Source organism: Linepithema humile, chromosome 2 (genome assembly GCF_040581485.1).
Source record: "Linepithema humile isolate Giens D197 chromosome 2, Lhum_UNIL_v1.0, whole genome shotgun sequence".
Lineage (NCBI taxonomy): Eukaryota > Metazoa > Arthropoda > Insecta > Hymenoptera > Formicidae > Linepithema > Linepithema humile.
The window spans coordinates 18,326,120-18,352,624 of record NC_090129.1 but is presented as its reverse complement, the minus strand read 5'-3'; the positions used below and the strand labels follow the sequence as shown (position 1 = coordinate 18,352,624).

General features: G+C 34.2%; 1 protein-coding gene across 11 annotated transcripts in view; it reads right to left on the bottom strand.

The window, feature by feature from the left end:
- Gfrl (Glial cell line-derived neurotrophic family receptor-like) overlaps nucleotides 1-26,505 on the bottom strand; it is a 342,717-nt gene that overhangs the window by 186,034 nt on the left and 130,178 nt on the right. The window lies entirely within an intron of this gene.

The following is a 26,505-nucleotide window of genomic DNA, read 5'->3' as shown; positions in this document are numbered from 1 at the left end:
AAAAATAAATTGTTTTGAATTATATAAATTCCATTCAAGCCAAGATTAACGAGGAACGCACTAATTTTCTGTTCTTTCCTTTAAAATGTACTCTTCAGAAAGTTATATCATAAAATTAGACATAACCTTTAATTTGACATAACCTAGATCTTTAGAAAGCACGATTTTCTTATTGTAATGCATTGAAATCTTATACTTTAAACAAAAAAAATGCTCCAGAATTCTAGAATATAAGATTTTAATGCATCGCAAGAAAGTTGATAAGTGCGATCAATAATTCTGATTTCATTAATGCTAGACTCTTACCTTTCGTATGACACTTGTTAGCTGCGATTCATCATAACCTCGCCGAAGTACAGCGTCGCTGTTACAGCAAGAGACGATCTCATCGATCAACGATTATATATGTCCTCCCGAATGATTCTGATTTTATTAATGCTAGACTCTTATCTTTCGTATGACACTTGTTAGCTGCGATTTATCTCTCCGCAAAAGTATAGCGTCGCGAGAGACTGACGATCTCATCGATCATTGATCACATATATCCCCCCCGAATGATTTTGATTTTATCAATACTAGACTCTTATCTTTCGTATGACACTTATTAGCCATTATGCACAAGACACATTAGCTGCTATTCACTATAACTCCACTATAAATTACAGTGTCGCTGTCACCAGCTGTCACAGCAAGACTGAAGATCTCATCGATCTATCGATCACATATATCCCCTTGAATGACTCCGAAGTCAGCCGAAGTCGACCGATGCACCACTACGTCTCGCAGGGGTCTAGGCCGTTCAAGGCCGTTCAAGGCCGTAGTATAAAAATAGCTATTACCGCAATCCGCGCATTCCAGTGCCGTGTCCGCATTCCGCGTCTATTTTTAGACGATGCACCTGCCGAATTTTCAAAACGCTATAACTCAGCGAAAAATCAACGTAGCGACCTGCGACAAAAACGGATCTTCTCGGTTTTTCACGCTGCAGATGTTTATGCACACTGCACGTGCTCTTATCATGACACTCATATATGTATATGTATATTAGGGTCAGATAAAATTGGAATATTTTGTACATTTGAATTATTCGAACATGTAAATTGTATTTTCTTGACAATTGGCCAACTCAATTGATCTCGATATCGCTCGCTTATTTCAATGCATCGAAACATCGCGACATAATAAAAATATATTATACAATAAGAAGAAGTCTAAATTCGAATTTTTATGATTATTTTGCACTTGAAAAACACGTACGCGATGAATTTTCCCGAAACAAAATGTATATTTTAACAATACTAAGGTAATAAGCTCGGAGTAACGCACAACGTGCATCAGGAAAACCAATCAGCGTTGCGGAAAAGATTTTATTATATTATATTATTTTATTATTATTTTATTTATTATTTTCTTATATTACATTTTATTTTATTTTTTTATTTTATGTTTGAGAAACACGAGCTATAACTTTTACTAATAGTGATACGTCCAAGTTTAATTTACAAAACCAGATTTATTTCATACTTCAAATATATTAAATTAAATCCAGTAATCTAAATTTATACTACGAACTGATTGTAATTATAGATAACATACTAAATGTTATAAACCTAGAAAATATTTAATGTTTGATACAAAATAGATCGAGATATTTAGATCATATGTAATTATTCTGATCAAAACGAAAGATAGAACTTAATCAAAATTAGTTAATCATTATTATTAACAAAGTGTCTTTACTATAAATACTATGTGACGTATATATTACGTACTGATACGTAATAGTTTTGTTTCTTATTTTAAAATAGCTCTGATAAAAATAATTCAGGCGTACCCTATATATACTATACCTACACACACATACACACACACGCGCGCGCGCGCACGCACACGACACGCACACGCACACACACACATATTTTCATGACGGATAATATGTTAAATATATTAATGCCTCATATTTGATAAAAACCGCATCTCGCGCAAAATGCGATAATCCTCGTTGGTTTAAACTTTCCATTATCATCCATCTCGTTACGAGCACTTAGCGGAAGTTGGCTAACTTAGATACCGGAGATATCAATCTTTCCTGCAGGAATATTTCTGAGACGAGGTGAGCTTCACGGGAAGAAAGATTTCAAACTATGTGTGGCGCCTTATCGATTTTTCATTACGAGTTTATCTCGTGCTTTATTGACTGAAAACTTCGTTAGAACGGGAGTTAACGCGAACCGGCATACCTTTGACTTTTAACGAAATTGCAACGGCGATCTAATTATTACGGGGACGCGATTAAATTTCTTAATGACAATAATCGCATTCGAACTATGCGCAAATACTTCAAGCGCGTCGCAGCTCAGATCTCATTTCTAAAAATTAAAAATCTTTGATTGTAAAAAAAAACAAGCAATTTAAAGCTTTCTTAAATGTTTTCAGAGTTTTCGAAAATGTATTTGCGAGCGCATATTGTTTTTGCTTCTAATCACTCTATACATACAATTTGTTATGTAATATCCATTGTGTAATATATTGTATAATTGCCTTTGTATATTTTCGACATTATATTGCCAAACATCTTCTGTTGACTTTGCTATAATCATCGATAAGTATATGTATACGGATTTTTCGCCGATGGAAACTAACGCTACGCACGAATGCGCCATCATTGTGGTAGAATATTCTCAGCGCAAATAACCCCACATATCAGAAATATCGTATTTCGCGTGTTGATACACAGAAAATACCTGCCATTTCAAACATCGCACTAAAAGCTTTCGCACTAAACCTGTTCCCGATGATAATATTTCGATTTTCTTCAACCGTGCGTGTCTCGATTTAGCAAGTGGTTTCATAGAATTGCCACTCCGTTCAGAAAAGAGAAACCATTTATCTTTTTAATAGCGTGTAATCATTCCGAATAATTTTAGATTTGTATTGATTGATAAATTGTAGATTTTTTGATACTAGAAATTGTACTCAAGACATATATTTGGATAAGCATATATATCTTCTCATCTCATTGATTTTACGTTAAAATAATTCTTTTTTGCTTTCTATTAAGTACAAGTAAAAAAAATATTTTTTTTTAAATGCCTGAATGTATGCAATAAATTATAAATAAAATTTCTATATTAAGAGACAAAAAAAATATGGAAAAGTTACTTGGCTACGAAATATAGGCTGGCATAATAGAGCCAGTATCGCTAAAAATATTGTTAGTGGATAATGAGAGTTTGGCACGATCAAAAATATAGTGTTTCCTGTGAGGTTGCACTCGATTCAGCAATAATTCACCATCGATTTCGAGATAAACATTGCGTGACGCCGATGGAACGCGGATACCTGACCCAGATTCGAATGCAATTGCATATATGTACACATGTAGACACGTACACATATTCGCTTTAGTATAATTATCGACGGCGCTTATCGCTCTGCCGCGCTCGAGATTTCCAAATTCAGCTTGTAAAATTAATTGCAAAAATTGATCCTTTCTCCGCAGCGATGATAACGTTACTCGTGATTAACTTAATAATTTACGTACGTACAGTTCTCGGTTGCAGAATATAATACCAAAGGAAACCAGTCATGAAACCAGCCAAACTTACCTGAAACAACAAATATGAAATGTATTAATGCAAAAGATAATCACCAAATATTATACAATTATAATCTGTTATAATAAAGATAATATACTAATAAGTACCGCAGGTTAATTATATATATATATACTATTCTCACACAGATGTAATAAGAAAGGAATGCAATTGTCAATGCGGTTTTGTGAATAAATTGCCAATTTATAACAACATATGTCACAATTGATTATAAATTTGACCTATGCAACACAAAACTGTATATTTAAAGTTTCATAAATATTTTCACAAAATGTATAGATTTGTAAAATAGATGTACATTTAAATGCATGTCCGATAAAATGTCAAATGTCACATCAGATATATATACTATCTATTTTTTAACTCATTCCAAATAAAAACATTTCGTAATACAAATACGTTACCAAGTATGATAAGCGATATTCAAACATATTTTGTAAAAGAGCGAATAAAAAACAAAAAAAAAAAGAATGTCAATTGTCAATTTAACACATCCCATTATATTTTTTTGATATAAAATAGTCCAGAAGTGTGTATTCATGGAGCTGCCGTGAGATAAAAGGGTCATAAACACGCGGGTTCGATCGCGCGGCCGTTGATGCTAAACGCGCGTCGTGCATGAATTGACATGGGCATTGCACGTATGCAAATTATCACGTATCGCCATTAGATTACTTAAGCGCAATTAGTGTCGCATAGAGCGCGTGCACGGTATCCTAATTGCTGCGATCGCCGTGCCACTTTCAACGCAGTTCGAGCGCTCAGAAAGGATTGTCCTTGCGATTTTCGATAAATTACTACTTAATTCTTTAAGATCGTCAACAAATGCACACATTATTCGTTTAATAATTTTTTTCTTCTGCTTAAAATTTATAGAAAATTGCTATTTTTGTTCTAAAATATTGATTTGTGTATTAAGCAGGTAAAGTATATTTTGTTAAACTTAGAAACACAATTGCAAACATTGCTTAGCCGGAAAAAAATGGAATATAATAAAAGAAAATCAATATTATAAAAAAAAAAAAAAAAAAAAAAACATTTTTTTCCATATGATAAAAATGATTAATTTGTAACATTTTAGCAATTCTATACAAAAATTCCCACGATACAATTTAACAAAATTTATATTCCATTCACTATCCTTGGTTGTGCTCCCCATCTTTTCCCTTTTGCTGTTCATATTTAATGCGATCCTTGGCAGCCAGCCGATTCGTCCTACATCGTCGTCATTCGAGAACCGAGTGGATTCATTCCTTTTACTGGAAAAATGTCGGAAAGTTTAAGGGAGGCTAAGGATGCAAAGCGAAGCTGACGTGAAAAGAGACGCGGATATCGGCGTTGATCGTTCCGGCCATAGCCGGCCGAGGCTATGGAGAGGGCGTGAGAAATTTCAGTTTTATAGCGGCCTGAAAAATCGTCGTCCGTATTCGGTTAGCATGAAAAATCACCTGAAAAGCCCCGAAAGATCCCCGTTCGATTGACGGCCGTCACTAGCATGCCGAAGCTTTCTCCCTAGTTGAGCAATAGAAATTACAGAGCACTTTCAAATTACACTTTCGAATTAAAAAAATTTAATATATATGTGTTGCAATAAAACCTTTTTGTATCAAGTACGTATTGTATTACGATGTATATTTGACTATCACAAGATTACAGGAAACACGAATGTATTTTGATATCCAAATAAAACGATTTATTAGACGAAATTGGATCGTCCTACCACAAGATTAAACATTACTTTAATTAAATAAATTAATATTAGTTTCATGCGGAACGCAACGTGTATTTGTCGAGTTTAATTAAAACGAATATTCACCTATATCTGATCAATTCACGTTTTATAGAGTAAGTAATTAAAAGCTATTCAAGCGTATATGTCAGAAAGAGAAAAAAAATTAATTAACGGATTATTTAACTTTGGAGATGTAAGAGAGGTCGCTTCGTTCTTCTTTTCCTCTCTTGCAAACCAAATATTTCGACAATTCGTTCCGTCGCAATCGATAATCGGTAAACTTTTGAATAATTATAACGCCTGGCATGATATATCGGCGACAATCTGATTATATAAAGGCCGGATCAGGCAGCCAGAAAATTGGAATTGGCTCCATCGGCGGAGATCAGCCTTTACTCCCCCTTTTCCTAATAATTCGCCTCGTTACCCTTTGAATTTTCGTTGGACAAGAGGAAATTTGGAAAACTTGCGAAAATTTATATTATTATCACAATTAAAGAGAATTATCAGTGCTCAACTGTTTGCAAGTTCCAGTTTCTTATCGCACACTTTGTTCAAAGTTGTTATAGAATTTAAAATTAATAATTATTACTAATGATTTGAATATTATTTAGAGAGCTAATGTTTTGTAATATAAATTTGTATTTGTATTTGTATAACAAAGTTTAGTTTAGAATACATAATTTTTATCATCTTATAGAGTGTAACAATTTCTTATATAATATTTTGTTAGACTTATATTATTGTTTTATTAAGTTACTGACAAACGTTGCTTTTATCTAATGTTGCAAGAAATGTTGGATAAAAAAGCAAATTTTTTAAGCAGTAATAAAGACGAAGCGATTGTATAAGGAGCTTCTCAAAAGTTTACACCATTTTTCCGGGAAATTTTCGATCTTCCTTTCCGCCGATGACATCTCGACACCGACGATTTATGGTGGTGCGGACGCCGCAAAAGTTTGTGCATAAATTTCATGCCGATTCGAAGCGCCGGCACGTTTCCCTCTTTTTGAGTTCCAGCCTTTCCGTGACCCGTCATAATTATAAGGGATGACTAATGTTATCCCTCATCAGTCGATCACCATTTTTCTAAAAACGTGTCAATGTTTTCTGTGACCTACTACCCTTTTTAAAATTACAGCAAAAATATTTGTATCATTTATCATTTCCCATTTGCTACAGAATTTAGTAAAAATGCAAAAAAATTAATTAGATTGCATATAACGTTGAACTATTAAATTTTACAAGAACGCATGTATTATATAAAGAAAAATATTGCTTAAATAATTACTTTATTGACTGATTTCGGCTTTCTTTGCATTTCTAACACATCATAAACGTCTTATAAACTTGGAGTGAATTTTATGCAATTACAAATATTTTTAATTACGACGCACACATTATTCAGAAAAGGAAATATCAAAAAAAGTAAATTATTAATTATTAGAGTATTCAATTTGTTTAATATGTAAATAATGTGCTCCAAAATTGGACCAATATACATATGGCGAGTGCGGTAAGCAACTATTAATATCCACCTTATTGACAATCAACATTCACCAGATGGATGTAGATACAGTTGCAGTATGTTGATTTACATTCCGTATATTTATAGGGTAAATGATATTGCGTGTAATATTACACCATTCTCTATGTGCAATTAATGGCAACATCATCAGAAACAAAATAACAAGAAAAATAATACTGTCGCTATTTTGCATACTTCATAGCACTTCGCTTTGAGTTACACGAGATTATGAAGAGCAATATGCACGAAAATAACGTCGATTAATAAACATGAGTTAATTTTGCAATAAATAATGCATTATTTAAAAAAAAAAAAAGCTAAAAAATTTGTAGACCATGCGTTTTCACGTTAATACAGATTTGGCTAATACAAATTTTTCACAGCTCGCGGAATTCACGGCAACGACGAAGAGGGCAAAGCTGTCTGGCCGCATTATTTTCCGCGTGATCGTCGCGCTCTTCGAGGTCGGCGACAGTGACGGATCGTCGGCGACGTCGATAATGAAATAAAAGCGAGTGGAGAAAAAAAAATGAAAGCCCGCAGGAAATTGATGCATCGAATCGAACGGTCCGTCAAGCCGCGGGACTTCGGCGTCACTCCGACATCGAAAAGGTGTAATTCCGAGTGAAACGCGCTTCCGGCCAGCAACGAGAAAAGCTTTCACTTGTTGCGAAATAAATTTTCCACCCGAGATGTCTGTCATCGTCGCTTTGTTATATCTCGGCGATTTTAATCGCATCGAAATTAACGCAGCGACGGCTTCATAATTTTCGTCGCGATACCGGAGCCCTGCATGGATCCATTCGTTACTTAAGATTGTTAAAAAAATAGATAAAAGGAATAACACAAAAAAAACCGATAAACGTAATCTTAGCTAAATAAAATAATGGTTTTATGTATGTGATTAATTTTAAATAAACATTTAAAAAAAAGAAGAAAGCCATCAGAGAAAAATTAGTGTAAAAATATTTCAAAATAAATATCGATTATTTTATTTATTCAATATTCATTTTCGAAATATCTCACGACAGTCTTCACCACACAGCATAGTTTTGATAGTTTGAAACTCGATAATCCAAGATTCCGCAGTGCAGTTAAAGTTACTTTAAAAGAAATTACAAATAGTTTTTCCACGGCGAAACAAGTTGTTCATGCTCTTTTAAGGAATTTTACTTTTAAATAATAAAAAAAATTGTCGCATTAAAATTTTGTTTTACATTTCCTTTGAGACAACATTACACGCGTCTTTCTTTCCTCATCTTTTACCGCAATATTCCAAGTCGGTTCTGATACCGTCCAATTCAAACTGTCGAGAACTCCGATGTAGATTAAATCGGCAAAGGATTAATCAAAATTGATCATGGTAATATATTCACGATTACGTAAGTGGAATCGCGGATGTGTTAAAGAGAGTGTATATGCAATATGTTATCAATACATCGACAGCGACGAAACATTTCCGTCCATATGCAGATATCCCGCTTCTCACTCACCTAATTGATTTGCCTAATTGAATGAGCTTTCAACGACCGGCGGTTTGATATGAGCCTCGGACATGTAAACGTGGCGATCGCATTTGTGAGATGCAACCGGTTTACAACGACCTGCTGCGAAAGCATTTATAAGACAAAAAGCTTGTGCTAAAGCAAAAAAACTCAAGCTAATTGTACAAAGAATTAGAAAAACGTATTAATCTATAATTGATATTTCTATTTTTTTTACATTTTTTTTTAGAACATTAATATATAAATCGGAAATTTGTTTACATTTAATGTATGATTTTATGCTTCCATAGTTTAAATAAAAATTATATAATACGATTCAACTGTTCCATGTTTGCAAAATAAAGACAGCGAGAGAAAGGGAGAGAGAGAGAGAGAGCGAGAGATAGAAGAACTTCCAAGTTGTAAAATATCCTTATAAATACAAGTGTATTAGTAATGCACGTGATTGTACGTGCAACTAACTGCAAATTAACTAAAATAGCAATAAGCAAGAAGGAGAGCTACATTTACGTAATATTAATAATGATATTAACTTTTGTTATTTGTCTTTTGCGGATAAATTTGAAAACATCCAAATCTTAGAGTTTGAAGCTTTCCATATCGTTGACGTCAGTCGTATAAATAAACCGCTCGCGGAATACATTACTTAACATTAATGCAAACTCAGTCGTCCCTCTCGTATAATCGAATTGCATTGAGATGCAAAGTGTATCTGGACTTTAAGATTGCAGATTTTGCTCTTTAAATTTAAGGTTCCGTGAAGCAGCTTTCCACTGTGTTAAGAACAATAACAAAACAAGCGTAGACGGAGGAGCTATAGAACGTAAGAAAGAAACGTAAAAAATATTTCGCTATTGAGTGAGTGAGTTGTAAATAGTTGATGCTTAATATTAGTCTCTTCTTTAATTTTAGTGTCATCAACCGCTTTCAAATAACATTTTAATTAACATTTAAATGTGTATTTTGCTAAAGTATTGATAAAAAGAATAGATCATTACAGTCTCAGTAAAATAAAAGACAATACAACATACATATTAAACACAAAATAATGACAAACATTTTAACATGTGTTATTCAAATGATAATTAAACTCGAATTAATTCTGCATTGCATTGTTTCAATATTGAACAATGAGGTTCGACGATAAGGGCAATATAAAAAGTACAAGAGTTCGGTTTTAAATAACAAATCATTAAAATGTTAAGAAGATCTAACAGACCTAACCTGTTAAAGGTTAATAATTGATTATGCATAATACATTGTAGATGCATTACACATTGTAAGTAGAATATTGTATTGATCGAGATTAAAATTTTATAAACACACACACACACACAGCTGAAAGGAGTAGTGTATTCATTTCCTCCGTCGGGTAATTATGGTTAATCACGTATTTATTGTGAAAGTGATATGCTTACCTCCAATGTCCATGAAACTCAAGAGCCTTCTATAATGGAATTACTGCCGAAACTAATAAATCCTTCTAAAATTTTAAGCGGATCATTGAAACTGCGTTGGTGATGCTGAAGTTTTCCTAATTACTACATAGTAATTAGCATCATGCATATCTGCTCGACAGATGCCGACATAAATCTTTTGTAAGAATCTTGATTGCGCGTGATAATAATAAAACACAATTTCTTGTTATGCCAATACGATCGCGAACAAAGCGTTAAATTTCGTATTCACAAATTATCGACGTTACAGTCAAGCTCGAATTTACGAACCCGAATTAAATCGGTCACACGCGTAAGCTAAGCCGTATTTCGTTCAACTTGTTCCGATACGCTTTCCGAAATCGCACACGCATTCTCTCTTACTGCTGACTCAAAAAACAATTAGCGTTATCTTTTTTAATTAAAATTTACAATTCTGACATTTTGAGTAACTTATACTTTTTGTATGTCGTAATTAAGTCCTGAGATTTGTGTGAACAAGTCATGCGATTGACCATTACTCTCAAGGCTCGTTTCACGAGTGAGTTCGACTCCACCAAACGATAGACATTCAGTACTTTTTATTAAGTACGTAATTCGATATAAGCTGTAAAAAGCGAACCATGTTTCCCTTCAAATAGTCAACTATCTTTTATCGTATTAAATATAATACAACCTAATTGGATATCAATGGGGCTTGAAAGAGCACAGAAGAGTCGATCGCTATACATAGCATTTCCAAAATATTGTTCTAACATAAAACATTTTAAGGAAAAAAAAAAAGATACGCAGCTGACAAACGCAAGAAATGATCAATTCTCTATTCATAAATATTCATCACTAATAAACGCCAGGCTGTGACGTTTCTCTCGCTAATTAGGAAGGATTTTCAGTCTCGAACGAAAATATACGTCGTAAATATTTAACGGGCCCCGGTATTATCCTCTAACTGCGCGTATTTAGCGTCGCGATTATAAAGCCGCGTGCAACGGGTGTCGTGACGTTTACAGAAGCGACTTGTGTTTCCGCCTCACGTACAAAGCGGTTTATTTCGTGCCGGCGTTCTTCGCCCTGAGCTTAATTAAGGTCATCCGACGTCCGTACACGCGCGAAGAGGAGGTCGCTTTGACGAACGCACGCGCGCGCACGTGACAAGGCACCTGTGATTAACGGTTGAACGAGACAAGACGCGACGCGAGATAAAAGATGCCACCGAAGATAATAATCGTGTGGAAATGTGTCAAGGTTCTCCACCACCGCGCCCTTTCGATCGCCGATGCTTTATCTCGGAAATTCAAACATTACAACTAGATCAGATGGATTAGATTAGGATTAGCACATTTAGCATGTTTCTTAACACCTTGTACTCGTGAGCTAAATGTATCAGATCACAATGTTACTCTTCCCCGTGCGATATTATCTAATTTACTTTGCTATTACATCACTTTATGTGTGTGCGTGTATGTAAATTTATTTTATTTTTAATAAGTTCAAGTCAAATTAACACAACAAAGTGATGAGCAAGATAAATGGTCTAATTTACTTATCCCATAGTAGATTTTCAGATTTGTCATCTTTCCAGAGAATTTCTAGAGAAAGACCTAACTTTATACTATAATTAAATAGATTGAATTGAATAAACAAGACGTATATGTAATGCGTATAGTTTAAAAGCGTAAATTTCCTGCCACATACAGAGCGCTTTTCGATAAAACTTTTTGAGAAAGAAAAGAGATACAAAGTATAACTGCTGTACAAAAATGTTAAATGTTGGTTTACTTTATTTTATTAAATATATTAATATATTAAATGTAGTTTAACGCACCAAGTATTCACATGACATGACGTGAGGATGAAGCTACCGCTCCGTCTCGACAACTACAGACTTTGAAGTTACTTATCTTTTCTATTTATATTACTTCCGGCGGAAATTGGAATTTCTCAGTTACTGAATCAAAACACGATGTCACTTATTTCAGCATAATTAATTCAAACTTTATTACTGATCAAAATTCCAACGCCAAGTATAATGCGCGAAGCGAGCAACGAGAAGAGGGTAAAAAAGAATGAAAAACGAAATTTATCCGTGCACAATTTTCTCACATTTTGCAAAAATTCGATGTACAAAAGTTTCGAATAATAGCAATTTTACGATATGAGCGATATGTTAAAAACGCCTCGTATAAAAAATTGTTATTTTACATACAAGAAGGTTTCATTACGAAGATCTCGTATACAAAATTACCGAATTTATAGATATTTCATGTTACATAAATTCTGTCTTTATCGTATTACACTTTAATTAATCACACACGGTGAACTATTTGCACATTCATCAAAGAACTTATTTAACTCCTTCAGTATTATGACTGAACTTTGAAGAATGACTGCCAGGATTGAAGAGACAAGCCGGAAAAGGACACTCGTATCGCTGTACTCGCGAAGCGCATAATAAGGTATGCAAACTGTGCAGAAACTGCGACATAGCACGCCGAATCTTCATTGCGTATTTATGCACGTAAGTTAGAAGCTAGTATCCTTTAGTTAAAATCCTATCTTACAGACAAGCTTGTTATGCGTCTAAAGAAAACTAAAATTCGAAGAAAACGAAGAAATCAAAAGAACTTGTCAAAGTGCGGATAACAATTGTCTTTTCTAATGATTAAGAAGATTAAACGAAATGTCCAAAATTATGATGCTACATATTGTGAGTTTTTATAATGAGATACAAACAATTGCGAATCACATAAAAAGTACTTATATCGCGCGAAAGCACATACACCATTTCGTAATCATTCCAATAAAAATGAATTATTCAGACGAATCTGAATAATAAACTTCCTTTATTTTTATTGTTCTTTCAAAAGATATTCGTTCGATTCCGCTTTGTCCCTGTCGGGAAACGACAAAGCCCGGTCTGAATCGAAACGGGGATTAAATGCGCGCGGGCGGAGGGAAGGTAAGAAACTCTCTCTCTTCGGAAAACTTTCCGGGGACGAGGATAAAGAGTATAAAGGAGTATAAGAAGAAGTATTTCGAGATGGGGGCAGCAATCTATCCACAAAAGGCTCCGCGATGGGCCGCACGCTCGATCGGACGAGGCATCTCGACCCTATTGTCGCAGACATTCAATCCGTTTACGGCGATTTAATTGAGCCAAACTAATCGGCCATTCAAAAGCGTAAGCCCGAAAGACGCGGACGCCCATCGCGCTAAAAAAAAAGAACGTGTCTATCGAACTTGCAAATTGATTTTTCTGCTTCCTACGTAAAGGCAATTATTTTTAATTTTATCACATAATTTTAACACAATTGCTTTAAAATACACGTGATCAAAATAACGTCATTATTAAGAAAATTAAGTATTTAAATTTTTCCTTTACAAATAAAATTGCTGAAAGGTATTATTAAAAAATATTTAATAATTAATTGGCTTTTGTAAGAAATAAACTGAAGCGTTTCTACGTTCTAAGTAAAAAATAAATTTTTTGAAACATTTATTCATAGATTAGAGAAATAAATTAATTAATTATGTGGTTATTATTAACGTATTCATAGTTGGTTCATGAATTATTAAATTAAAATGACGTATATTATGAAATACTAGATTTTTAATCGTTGAATATAGGAAAATTAATATTTAATGTTTCGCGAATCTCGTGTTTATCATATCAATATGTGATATGTAATATCAATGCAGTAAATTAATAATTGATAATATTTACAATAAATTAATGATAATTTCAATTACCTACCAACGTTGAAATACTGAAGTTAAAGCTAGTATGTATCGATTTAAAAGCAAATATAAATATAAACCAATTTATAAATAAAAATAGGTTCTTTTATAAACATTTATTTACGGCAAAAAAATTAACAATTTTTTTATAAATAATATTCTTAACCAGATAATGTCGAATCAGAAATCCAAATCGATTTATCTGCTAATAAATGCCACTTCATGTTTATCGCTCTCCAATATTTTCGTAAATAATCAAACGTGTGAATAGATTTAACCCAATGACACATAAACAATCCGATTATTCGTAAATTTACACAAATTATAACAAAGTTGACTTTTGCTATGTTAGATTATTAATATCCAGAATTAATACGATAGCCGATTATATGTTTTCATCGATCAAAACCCATCATTTTAATGGACTGAGTGTTGTTGTAATTTCAAAGGAAAATTTCTCTCGCGCATGTTCTTTAGTCACAGAGAAACAAGACATATAATGTACACAATTCTTCCTGCAAAAGCATCTTGTGTACATATCGTTTAAGAATTAATAATAGTAATAGAACGGTGCATCTCGCAAATGAATTACGTTCATTACTAAAGACGGGGCGAATCGCCTGGTATTGACCTTTTTATTTTTCCGCGGAAGCCGTATAAAATTGAACGAGTTCGAGGCTCTTTCTTAACAGACTCCATTTCCAAGTGTCGCAAATTGGTCGTACGAGGTCGACACACCTCGGCACTGGAGTTAAGTCGCTTTCTGGTTAGAGATGGGGTTGTTCCGGCGAACCTCTGTTAGGTTCGTCGGTGTGTAACTGCGCGTGTCGCCCTTAGTGACGACATTTTAACTAGAAAGACCATTCGAACAGTCACGAACAACTTCTATCGTGTACCTCACGCTCGCAGTTACGCCGCGACTCCGAGCTCAGAGCTGAAGCTTTCGCCTCCTCGTACCGCTACGAAACGCGACACGATCCTTCCTCGCGATCCCCGACAACCCCCCGACGTGTGATGCTCGTGCGATAACTTCGTGTTTGTAAACCATGGAAGAAGGTCGAGTAAAACGCATCATTTGTTCTTGCGCGGAAACGCAAAAATATGATTCGCGCGACATAATCGTCAATTGCAATATCAATTATATTAAAAGAACTTTTTGCATATATTAAGATGGAATATATTATAAAAATTATAGAAAATTTTATTTAAAAATTTATAAAAAGAACACAAATATTGAAATCGAAATGAGTACAGGTTTTCTACGATTTTTTTAAATTTATAAAAAATTAGATACACACAAAAAACCAAGCGGTTGTAGTGTGCAAAAAAGAAATTTCAATTTTTTAGATTAAATAATACATTACTGGTTGACATGGAACTGGCGTAAAATAATCTCGCAAGAGATTCTATATTAATAATTCACACAGCATGCATATCCGGAAGACGTTCGGGGAACATTCCGAAGATATCGTATCTCTCAAAGATTTTCGGGATGTCTTCTGGATATATGTGCTGTGTGTGGGAAGGAATACATAATGATATCACAACCGAGATTCTTTATTAATAAGGAATAAACAAAGAATGAGCGAGAAAGGTATCAGAGTGCGAGTTACTACGTCGAGAGTCGAACTCGGGGTCTTCCAAGATCATTGCACATTCCTTATTAATATAAATAGCATTTCCGTCAACAGATTATATCGCTTTATATGTCGGTTCCAAGTAGACCATTACTGAATTTAAGAAATTTATTTCTCCCACACTAATAACACCGGCTGGCTCTTTACGTCTAAGTTCTTATATGTATGATTTTAAACATCAATTTCTTTTATTTATTCAGCAGATATCGGATTCGTTGACTTGTATGAAAATTATTCAATAAATATCCATTTTTCTTCAAATGTAGTTCGTAAGAATCCTACATTTGACAGAAAACATATATAAGTTTGTCTGTCTGATTTATCTTGTCTATAATCATAATTAATTAATAATTCCCCCCCGACAGCTTTATGACTTATAAAAGCTATGAGACATATCTGATAAAACATCAAGTATTATTATTGCCTATATGAAGTTAGCCCCCCATTTTTCGATTTTGAATATTTTTTTAGTTGTTCCAGGTTGTTCTACGTTTGTTCTATATTGTTCCAAAGTTATGAACAAAAAAATCGAAAAACATGACGGGAAAAGCAAAAAAACGATTTATTTTTGTGGCCACCCATTTTTTTTTAAATTCAAATTTTTTTGCTGTTCTGGATTGTTCTAATTGTTCTAAACATTGTTCTAAAATATTAATCCCCCTAAAAAAGAATTTAAAAAGATATAGCAAAAAATAGCATTAAGCGTCCAAATAGTATTTTTACATTTATCGCTATTATTATATTATGTTTTGACACCAAATTACATATTTAAGCTAAAAACGAATAGAACAACCCAGAACAACTATAAGGCGCTTTACTCTTGAAGGTAGAGAATTATTTTTGTCTTTTTCGACCGATAATGTTACACCAGCGACACTAAAACCTGGAACAATGAGAAATAGACACAGAACAATCCGGAACAACTTCAGTTTTGTCAGAACAAACGTTTAAAGAGCACTTTACTCTTGAAGGTAGAGAATTATTTTGTCTTTTTCGACCGATAATGTTACACCAGCGACACTAAAACCTGGAACAATGAGAAATAGACACAGAACAATGGAACAACTCTCAGTTTTGTCAAAACAAACGTATAAAGAGCACTTTACTCTTATATTTAAAAAAATAAAAAAATTCAAAAAAAACACTAATCGACACTAATCGCTGATGTAACATTATCGGTCGAAAAAGACAAAATAATTCTCTACCTTCAAGAGTAAAGTGCTCTTTAAACGTTTGACAAAACTGAGAGTTGTTCCAGTTGTTCTGTGTCTATTTCTCATTGGGTCGAAAAAGACAAAATAATTCTCTACCTTCAAGAGTAAAGTGCTCTTTATTTGTTCTGTCTTTTTCGACCGATAATGTTACACCAGCGACATTATCGGTCGAAAAAGACCTCTACCTTCAAGAGTAACAATGTTTGTTCTGGTGAAACTGAGAGTTGTTCTGGGTTGTTCTATTCGTTTTTAGCTTAAATATGTAATTTGGTGTCAAAACATAATATAATAATAGCGATAAATGTAAAAATACTATTTGGACGCTTAATGCTATTTTTTGCTATATCTTTTTAAATTCTTTTTTAGGGGGATTAATATTTTAGAACAATGTTTAGAACAATTAGAACAATCCAGAACAGCAAAAAAATTTGAATTTAAAAAAAAATGGGTGGCCACAAAAATAAATCGTTTTTTTGCTTTTCCCGTCATGTTTTTCGATTTTTTTGTTCATAACTTTGGAACAATATAGAACAAACGTAGAACAACCTGGAACAACTAAAAAAATATTCAAAATCGAAAAATGGGGGGCTAACTTCATATAGGCATTATTATTATACTCTTAAGCATATTATGACGAAACTCGCATTATAGTTTCCACCGGAAGTCGGACGTGATATATTGCGAAGGGAAGACGAGAGAAGATCGGTCGTTGAAGGTCGCATTTCTACTTTGGCTTAACGAGTTTTCGCGTGTCGCGAGATGCACCAACCAGACGGCAGTTCAGTCTCAACTTTCAGAGTTGCAACTAACCAAACGTCGGCAACCCCCACCATGGCCGTTTTGAGGCATTTCGATGCAATCGCAATTACCCCGGAAAATGGAATTGTCAGGAACGAAAACGCACAACCTTCATGCGCATGCCAGCTTACAGTTCATCCTGACGTCGTTTATTTTCGGTTTATTTCCCAAAGATTATTTGCCGCATTAAACGATCCCATTTACATTTCAGTTCTGCTGTACCGTTACTCAGGTTGCACATCATCGTCTATTTCAAACTAATGTAAGCGCAAAATACGTTCGTACATTTATCATAAATAATTAACAAAATCAAAAAATAATCGTCCTCCTTTATAGGACATTAATCTCGTAGTGCATTAAACTCTCCAATTTTATTTATAAAAATATTTTGAAATACCAAAACTCACTATAAAATCTTAACGCCAACTTCAAAAATACATATATTCACGTTACTATTCACGTTTTCATTATTTTTACAATCTTGTCCAATAACAATATCATGTCACAGAGTAAGAGAAGTGCTTTTTATGCCATTAACAAACCCAATATTTATTAATCTTTTACTTATCTCAATGTACAACGCGCCGTTTCTCCCGAATTCACTAAATCGCTCTCGATCTCGCGGTGGGACATTCTCGATTGCCACCAAAATCCTGGCGATCGAGCATCCTTGGCATGGAATTCCACACACAAGACATTCCAGTCATAACCAGCACCATGCCACCCATTCCACATAGAGTACGATTACGAGGGCGATCCGATTGTTTTTTTTTCTTTCATATTACAAGTGAGATCGAAAGCCGGACGATCGGGGATCCCGAAGCTCTCGACTTCGCACTCTATTTCGCGCGGCATTTGGCAGGCTTGCTTTTACGGGGTACTTTATCTCGAACTAGGTAAATAAGTGGGTTACTTACGTGCCTGGCGCGCAAAGTCGCACTTTGAGACGGGATTAACGAGATTCGGTCTGTTGCCAGTGCACATCGTCGACCCGATAGAAAAATAAACAAGCTCGTTTCATAACAACTCGATTATCTTCAGCGACTCACAGTGCTAGAATATTTAATCTTATAATATAGCAATCAAATAGCATATGCATGAATTTATATTATTTTACTTATATATAAGAAACGTCAAATTATTATTTCTCACTTATTTACTTTCAACTCTTCAATTTAATTAAGTTAGCGAATATTACATATGATAAGATTACAACAATCAATTTACGCAAAAGCAAGAATCTTGAAATCTGTAAACATTACACTCGTATTTTCGTATCGAGCCGAAGAGATTGGCGGACAGTTGAGGCTACATCGCTTCGATGTAATGTTTATCGGCGTTGGCTTAAGGCTTCAGATTGCGGTAGCAAACAGATCAAATTTCTGTTTAAACTGTTGGTCATCCACGCCCCAAGGGAACGCTTCCGCGCGGTCCGTGCGCGGTATGCACTAACTACTTGTGAAACTGCAGCAAAATCGCTTGCTGGCCCGCGAACTTGATCCTCTCCTTAAGCGCTCGATACGTATCGCGTGCGCTTTATGAAATAACAACAGTGCAGATTTCCTTAAAGACTGAAAATTCTAAAAGTCCAATAAATCACAATAACAATCCGTGTATGCGTATAATTTAATATTTAAATTTGAAAATATTAAGCAAATAATTATACCTACGTAAAATATTTTAAACGGGTACGACATTTACATTGTAAAATATTTAAACTATGTAGAATATTAAATAAGATTATAAAATATTTCAACAATTTGTTGAAAGAATTTGCAAAAGATTTTAAACACTTTAAATGTGTGACACAACGACTTTTCTATTCTCTTAGTGTGTGTGTGTTGACTCGAAAATATATTCACATTTATTCGCATTTTTTGAATAAATATTTAAATAAACGAATTTAAAATAAAGGAGTAATTTATGTATATGTCCAAAGATTTAAATTATTAAAAAATTGTAAGAATTTAAAATGCTTCATTTACTTAGCGAGTATACATACTGCACTTGTAATCTTATAATTTATAATAGATAATGTAGATTTTTCATGATTTACAAAATACAATTTTTTTTTGCCCAAGAAGTGTCAGCTAGCGTTGTCAATTGTTAAATCCTTCCTATTTTCAACAATCTATGAAAGATAAATGGCTCATCAATTTAACGTTCGTTAACGAGAACTTGATGAAGCTTGGCGAAATGGGTCATCATCAGAATATTTTGCATTTATAAGCCGTAACGTTGCGCGAGTAAAACGCTTTGCTCAGGGGATACGTTTCTCACTCAATTACCATAATTAAAAAGATTCGCGCGCGTCGCAAGTGTTAATCCGCAAAAATGTAAATCACCATTATTCTTACCGCACACGCTCGGCTCTGCGTAAAAATTTTTCACGCATGTGTCGAGCGAATTCTGCGGTTTCTCTTTTGTCGCGAATTACGGCGGAACTTGTTTAGCTTGGGAGACGGTGAGTTTCTTGGTTCGCATAGTTCTACTCGTCCTCGACAATTCCCCAATGGGACCCAAGAACAATGAAGTGGCATGCCTGGTTACGTTAGAAGTAGCAAATCCTCGCACATGTACGCCCGGGAGATTAATCAAAATCTTCCGCTACAACGCGCATGAGAAAATAGCTACATGGAGTCGAACTCGAAATTAATTTTCCGCGCAAATACTGTTTAATACTCGCCTTAAGTTTACAACAATTATCTTCCGTCTATCTTTATATTAATATTTTTACTACTTCGTGAATACTCAGAATGTTGATACGTGAAATATAAAAGAATAACATATCTTATCATAATAATTTTAATTAGCACGCTTTATATGGTGTTTCATATTCATAGTTCTGTGTTTTTATTTATATCAGAATTCAATATTTAACAGAATTTCTAAACATTTTAAAAAATAAATAATGTAGAGTTCTCTTATCTTTCTTATAGGTTTTAATTGATTTCTCGGGTGTACAAAGATGTATTACTTGTAACGTGATCAGGCGTGTCACTTTATTGTCATATTTAAAAAAAAATATTTAAAATAAAACTAAATTTTAATTGTGATTCAATAATTTTCATGTAAAAATCAATTTTTTTAATAATAGAAAAGCAAATTTTTGAAGATTTTGTAAAGAGAAACTCGCAGGAAACTAAATACATGTAATATGAGGTTTTTGTTACGATAAACTTTGAGTTCCCGCTTTAAATTTATTTTTATATTATCTTTATTTATTAATTAAGTTTAACGGCAGCGGCATTTTCGTTTAATTTTCACTCACTATCCGTAAGAGTATTTTCACGAAGACAAGTTAACTCTTAAAAGCAGAAATAGATCTATTACCGCGCGTCTCAGTGCCATAATTAACGCTCAATGTCGTTTCTCCTTCTGTTTCGTTTGAGAGCTTACGAGATCGATCGGCGGATTACGAGGGCCACTAAACGCTCTCGTGGTCGCGGCACTCGCTTCAATCTTCACGATACGGATCTGTAATCCCGCGATTAGCTCTGCGCCGACTTATATACGCGCTCGAATTCACGCGAGACGATGCAGGAGAGTTAGCACGGGAGCGCTATGATTCGAATCGACCCGGAACTGAATTTAGATGCCCTTAATGACTAGTCAGAGCGTATTTTGACGCAAGGCAAGAGAGTGTCGCTAACTGAATTCTAGCCTCAAGTTAAAGGAAAATTTATAAAAGTTTTGACAGTGAATGTAGCTTACAGACATATAATTATTATTTTTAAGTTTTTGTTAAGAAATGCAAAAATCAAAAAGTTTTCTATCATTAGCTTTCTATTACAATATATACGGAACATCTTGTTTATAAAATAATAAAGCTTCATATAACATGTAAAGTTCGTATGCACGTATGCTTTATTTAAAAATTTTTAAAAACTACGTCAAAATTAAATATTTAACTTTATACATTCCACAGACAAAAAATAAAGATCTATATTATTTAAAAAAAATTCCATAAATTTGTAAAATGTTTTAAAAAATATTGAATTATAAATATCTAAAATTTTGTAAAATTTCTTGCATCTGGAAGTAAAATTGAAAATTTTGCTACTTATTCACAATAAATCATGCCTAGCGTAGCGACGTAAAATATTGCATAGCCATCGTGCTAAATCAGACATCGAGGATTAAATTCGACAGTGGCGCAAACAGGCTTGTTTGTCACGTGCTGACCAACAAAACGAGTCGAAAAGGGGAAGCGGTGGTGATTTCAATGGAGTCTCGGTAGTCTCGGTTTTACGAGGAGGCTGCGAGACAGCCGAATAGGCACCTACGTGCCTAATGGGAGATCGCACCACGGCTTAGGTCAATGAGCCTGTGCAGACGATTCCTCCTGCTGCTGCGGGTTCTCACTCCGGAATTTCAAACGTATCCGGGCCGTGTGTCGTCCCACCGTTTCGATATCCCCCATGGGGATCTGTCAAAGTGTAGCTATTTGGACCAACAAGTCTACTAATACTAAACAACTCCCATTGAATCCCAAGCAGAACAACGCCGTCGTGAAGAGTACCGGTTCTTCCGCGATTGAACACCCGGCGTCACGATGCTTGGCGTCCGGCTGCAAGAAATGATTCTGCTGATTTCTTTTCACTCCGATAATTCAGATACACAATCTGATATTCCTAAGTAAAAAAATTATGTATTATTTTCTTGCTTATTTGCGCGATAACTATAACATAATTAAGCCAAAACATCTTAATTTTATTATTAATGTTGTTGCTCGCAAAATTTTATGACAAATACACACGACATCCTTCAGCTAATTCAAATTAAATTATTGCGCATGTAACTGAGTTCTGCCTTTTTCGAGATAAACCGGGCATACGTGATATTCAGTCGTTGCGAGTGTTTACACGAACAAGAAACTTTTAATGAATAACACACACGATGGTCGATAGATTAATCGAACATGCAACAAACACGACAAACGATTGCCGAGTGCGGCTGCGGTGGAGCGTTCGGAATTCATGAATTCGTTAACGAGCATAGAACTCTTTTTTAAAGGGCGCTTATCGCGGATGCGAACCTGCGCGAGAAAATTAAAAAACCGATCGCCCGGCGGTGCGCAGCAATTTTTCAAGCGTTACTGTCGCCGCTGTCATCGTCGTTGTTATTGGCCTCGTTGTCGTTCGCGTTGTCGTACGACGGGCCCTTTCGCGGGAATCACGCGAACCAGGTATCAATCAGGTGTACCTGCCCCCGTCCCGGTATCATGATAACCCCACTTTCCACGAATATGAATATATTTACGTCCCCGCCAAGAATGCGTGACACACGATAGTCATTGAACGGTCACAAGACGATCAGTAGCATAATTTCAGAAAGACTTCTGATGATTCTTATTTTTCAATGAAAATATACTTTCCGTATGATTTATGAGAAAAGATAACAATGAATATTCCCTGCAACATGCAATATCGATTAAAATTAACTTTTTCGTGCATTTCACTTTTTGCGAGAACCAGCTTTTAAGATCGTTTTTTTTAGATAAGCAGTAACAAAATACTTTAATCTAAGAATAATTTCAAATGGCATCCAGTTCTTAAAAAAGTATTTTTCACGATATAAATAAAATGATATTTTCAATAACTTTTAATAATCGTGCCACATAAAATTATAATCATCTTATTAGCGTTATATAAATTTTCAACTTAAAATATAAGGTTTCTTCAAATATAAATTATGTAAAATATAAGGTTCTAATTTCTAGACATACATGAATTATATAAAAATTTTTAATTTCTAGATAAGAATTATGCATAACACGTTACAAAGATAGATTTACAAATTTTAAAGCTTTCGATCTTCTTCTTCATTTCAAACATATTCATTACTCGCGCAGAGACATATTGCGTAAAAAGAATCGACACGTCATCGCGAGAAGAAATCTTAGTCGTATGTTTACGTTCGCGCCAAGCTAATTTTCTAATTTCCAACGTCCTAATTTGCCGGCTAATATCCCATTAGGCCGTGTCCCGTCGCCCACCTCCTAATTCCGTCGTTAATATCTAATTAGCCATCGGGCTTGCAGTCGATCCAACTAGAGCGTCGGCAGAGCGGCGCACTTCCTCCAAGATCCGCACGCCCGCGCGCGTGCTCGTACGAACGAGCCCATTAGTCACCCAAAATTTATTAACCACATCCCGATGCTTTCGAGTTTCCGCAGAAACCTCGAGGACGAACGAAAAATTGTGATTCGTGAAAAAATAATTTGGAATTGAGTGCATCTTTCTGCACAAATTAATGAGACTTTTCGGTTCCACGCAATGCAAAGTGTGTAAAAAAATTGAAAATTTCTATTTGATCGATAAGATTATTAACTTATTTAAAAATTTTGTGTTTAATAAATGCGTCATTAAATGTCAATGTTATTAATAAAAACTTAATATAAATAAAGGAACGTTTACCATAGTTTGACAGTTCTATGATGTATTACAGGTAGGATTGCTTCACGGTCGTTCAAGTAGAACAGAGGAAGATGGAAAGGAATGAAAGCGAAGCGAGCGTCGTGGTCTACGGCCGAAACAATTAAACGGAATACCTTCAATCGTTTATTTACCGCAAATAACTAGCGGAAGGGATCGTTCTAGGGAATGAGTCTTGTTGTTCGTAAAGGCACGAAATTGGGTATACCGATTATAACCGCTTCGTTGGACGCAAGAAACCACTACAATCTTGTATTTGTACAACAATCTGTATACATTTACACTTGTATGCTTTTTTATTTCTTTTCAGAGACAAATATTTTTTATTGCAATACGAATGTGCGTAATTAAAATCAACGTTAATTCAAATATATTATAAAAAATAAAATTGATATCACATGTCGAAGATTAAACAAGGAGAAAAAGCACACCTTGTAAGATTAAGATTCTCTAAAAATATCTTCTGTTGCGCAATAAAAAATATACATTGTATGCATAAATGTACACGGCTGTTACATCTTAAAGATTTTTCAATTTACTCATCCCAAATCTTGACAAAAATTTATTATCTCTGATAATTGTACGCACAAATGCCTTGTGATCGGACAAGTTGTCGTTACTGAGAAATGAAGATAAATTCGTTGCAATTACTCTTGCAATGCTTCTTTAATTAAGAGTCACAATTGAAGAGCGGAAAAAAGTGCAATACAGATCGCGGAGTCATATGTGCCTGACAAAGTGCGGCCGCCATCGCGGGCAGACGTATAAATTCACGACTCTTTATTTTAGCAGTACGCGTCCACCCGTAAAAAAAAGAATAAAGAGTCGACAAAAAAAGAGGGATAAAACGGAAGTCGCACATCCGTCCGTTTGCCGGAAAGTGCGGCTTGATTAACGAGTCCGTTATTGGAACTAGTTATCCATAACGTGCAGATACTTTTTCTCACTGCAGCGCTACTTCAACTTCGAAATACGGCGAAAATGAGGATGAGATCGGAGAAGAGCGTCGTTTGTCATTTACGTAAATGTTTGAACAACTTTGTCTAACGAATTTCAACGAGAAATCGTGCATTCTTAGCAGAAAGAAGGACGTTCCAATTTATTATTGATTCGTAAAATTTCAAAATTGTGTTCAAAAGATGTTTGCAGAAAGACAAATAGTTTTGCTGAACACAACCTATTTATAAAAAAATAAAGTTACTTGAAAATTCTCTGCAACAAATCTAAAGTATAATTAATCACGACTACATAAGCAATAAGCATGAAGATATGAAAATTACGCGATCCAATCGACAGCAAAAAAATAACTCGGAAAAGCACAATTGCATAAAGTTATGATCCATTCGACACTCGCAGAGTAAGAAGCAGATAAATCGACGAAAAAAAGCGAAAATTGGATGCTAGTTTTGCGCTCCACTGATCACTATTCTGTTGTACACACGATCACAAGAATGCCTTAACACATGAACTTGCACGAGTGTAAATTTCACAAGCCAATTCAAATGTGCCTTGACACTCGTTGACAAATTCATGTGTTATTAAGGCATTCCTGTGATCGTGTGTACATGTTGTGTTTAAATTACTTTCGTATGTTTTTTTTTGCACATATAAAATAATACACGTTCAAATATTGACAAATTTCAAACATTTAATACATTCAAAATCTTTTACCTATTAATTTTATATTTTTCTGTCTTTCTAATATTTTTACGAACTAGAATAAAAGAACACAGAACAGATATCAATGAAAAATCAGGCTCTCCCTCGGTAATTTCTTGCCACAGAATGGAATTCAATCACGACTTCAAATGGGACAAAATCGACATATTAGACAAAGAACTTTGTTATAGTAAAAGATTAACTTCCGAAATGCTACATATAAAAAGACAGAATACAGGACTGAACAAACAGGAGGACACCGAATTATTACCGGATACATATCTACCAATACTTAGAAAATTCCCCACCTTGTAATCCTCTCCATAACTTATCCCATCTTTCCTTTCCGTTTCTACATCTTTGCCAGTTGAGTCGCACTCACTACCGTGGACACATGTCATATTATAAATTTCTCATTACATAGTTTTGACGGACCGTTCAAGGTATAGATACTTTTCAATATTAATTTATTATGTTTGATGTTTTATGTTTTTTACTTGACTTTGACCTTTTCTCTTAATTATTTCTTTTATTTGCCAATTTATTTTGACTAATTTCTTAAAATCTGGTTTGCTTTTCTAATTGCAAGTTAGATGGTCCGTGGCTTCACACATATTTTATAAAACTAACTACAAATAATTGTACGACCCTTAGTATCAGATGTATTTATACACATAAATTTATTCAAAAAAAATTCAGCTTTGAGAATGCTCCTAATTCGTTGTTGTTTCGTTTTTCACATTAACAGGATGCGTTTCCAAAATCAAAACTACGTTTGGAGAGCGTTTTGTATATCAATTGTTCGCATCAACGCTTCTCTACTTTTGTAATTAAAAAGTTTTTGTTTGTGTTATCAATTTTTACACTGAAGATGACCACGTCCCTTGGCCGAAACGTCTGTAATAATTTGGAATAAAAATTGAATTTTTGAACATCTCGATCCAGCTCTTGCTCTATTAGCTTTAAATCAACACAATTATTAATTTAATTAAGAAAGAGCAATAACCTAATATTTATTGTCAATTTCTAATATTTCTTTCATCAATAGTTTGCAAACAATTAAAATAAGTACTTAAAAAACAATAGTCGGAGAAAAAATCAATATCTGTTAATTAATATTTTCTTAATTAAATAAAAATTTTAATATTTCTCTATATACATAAAATAATCTCTCAACTACGTTTGTAATATATACTGATAAAGT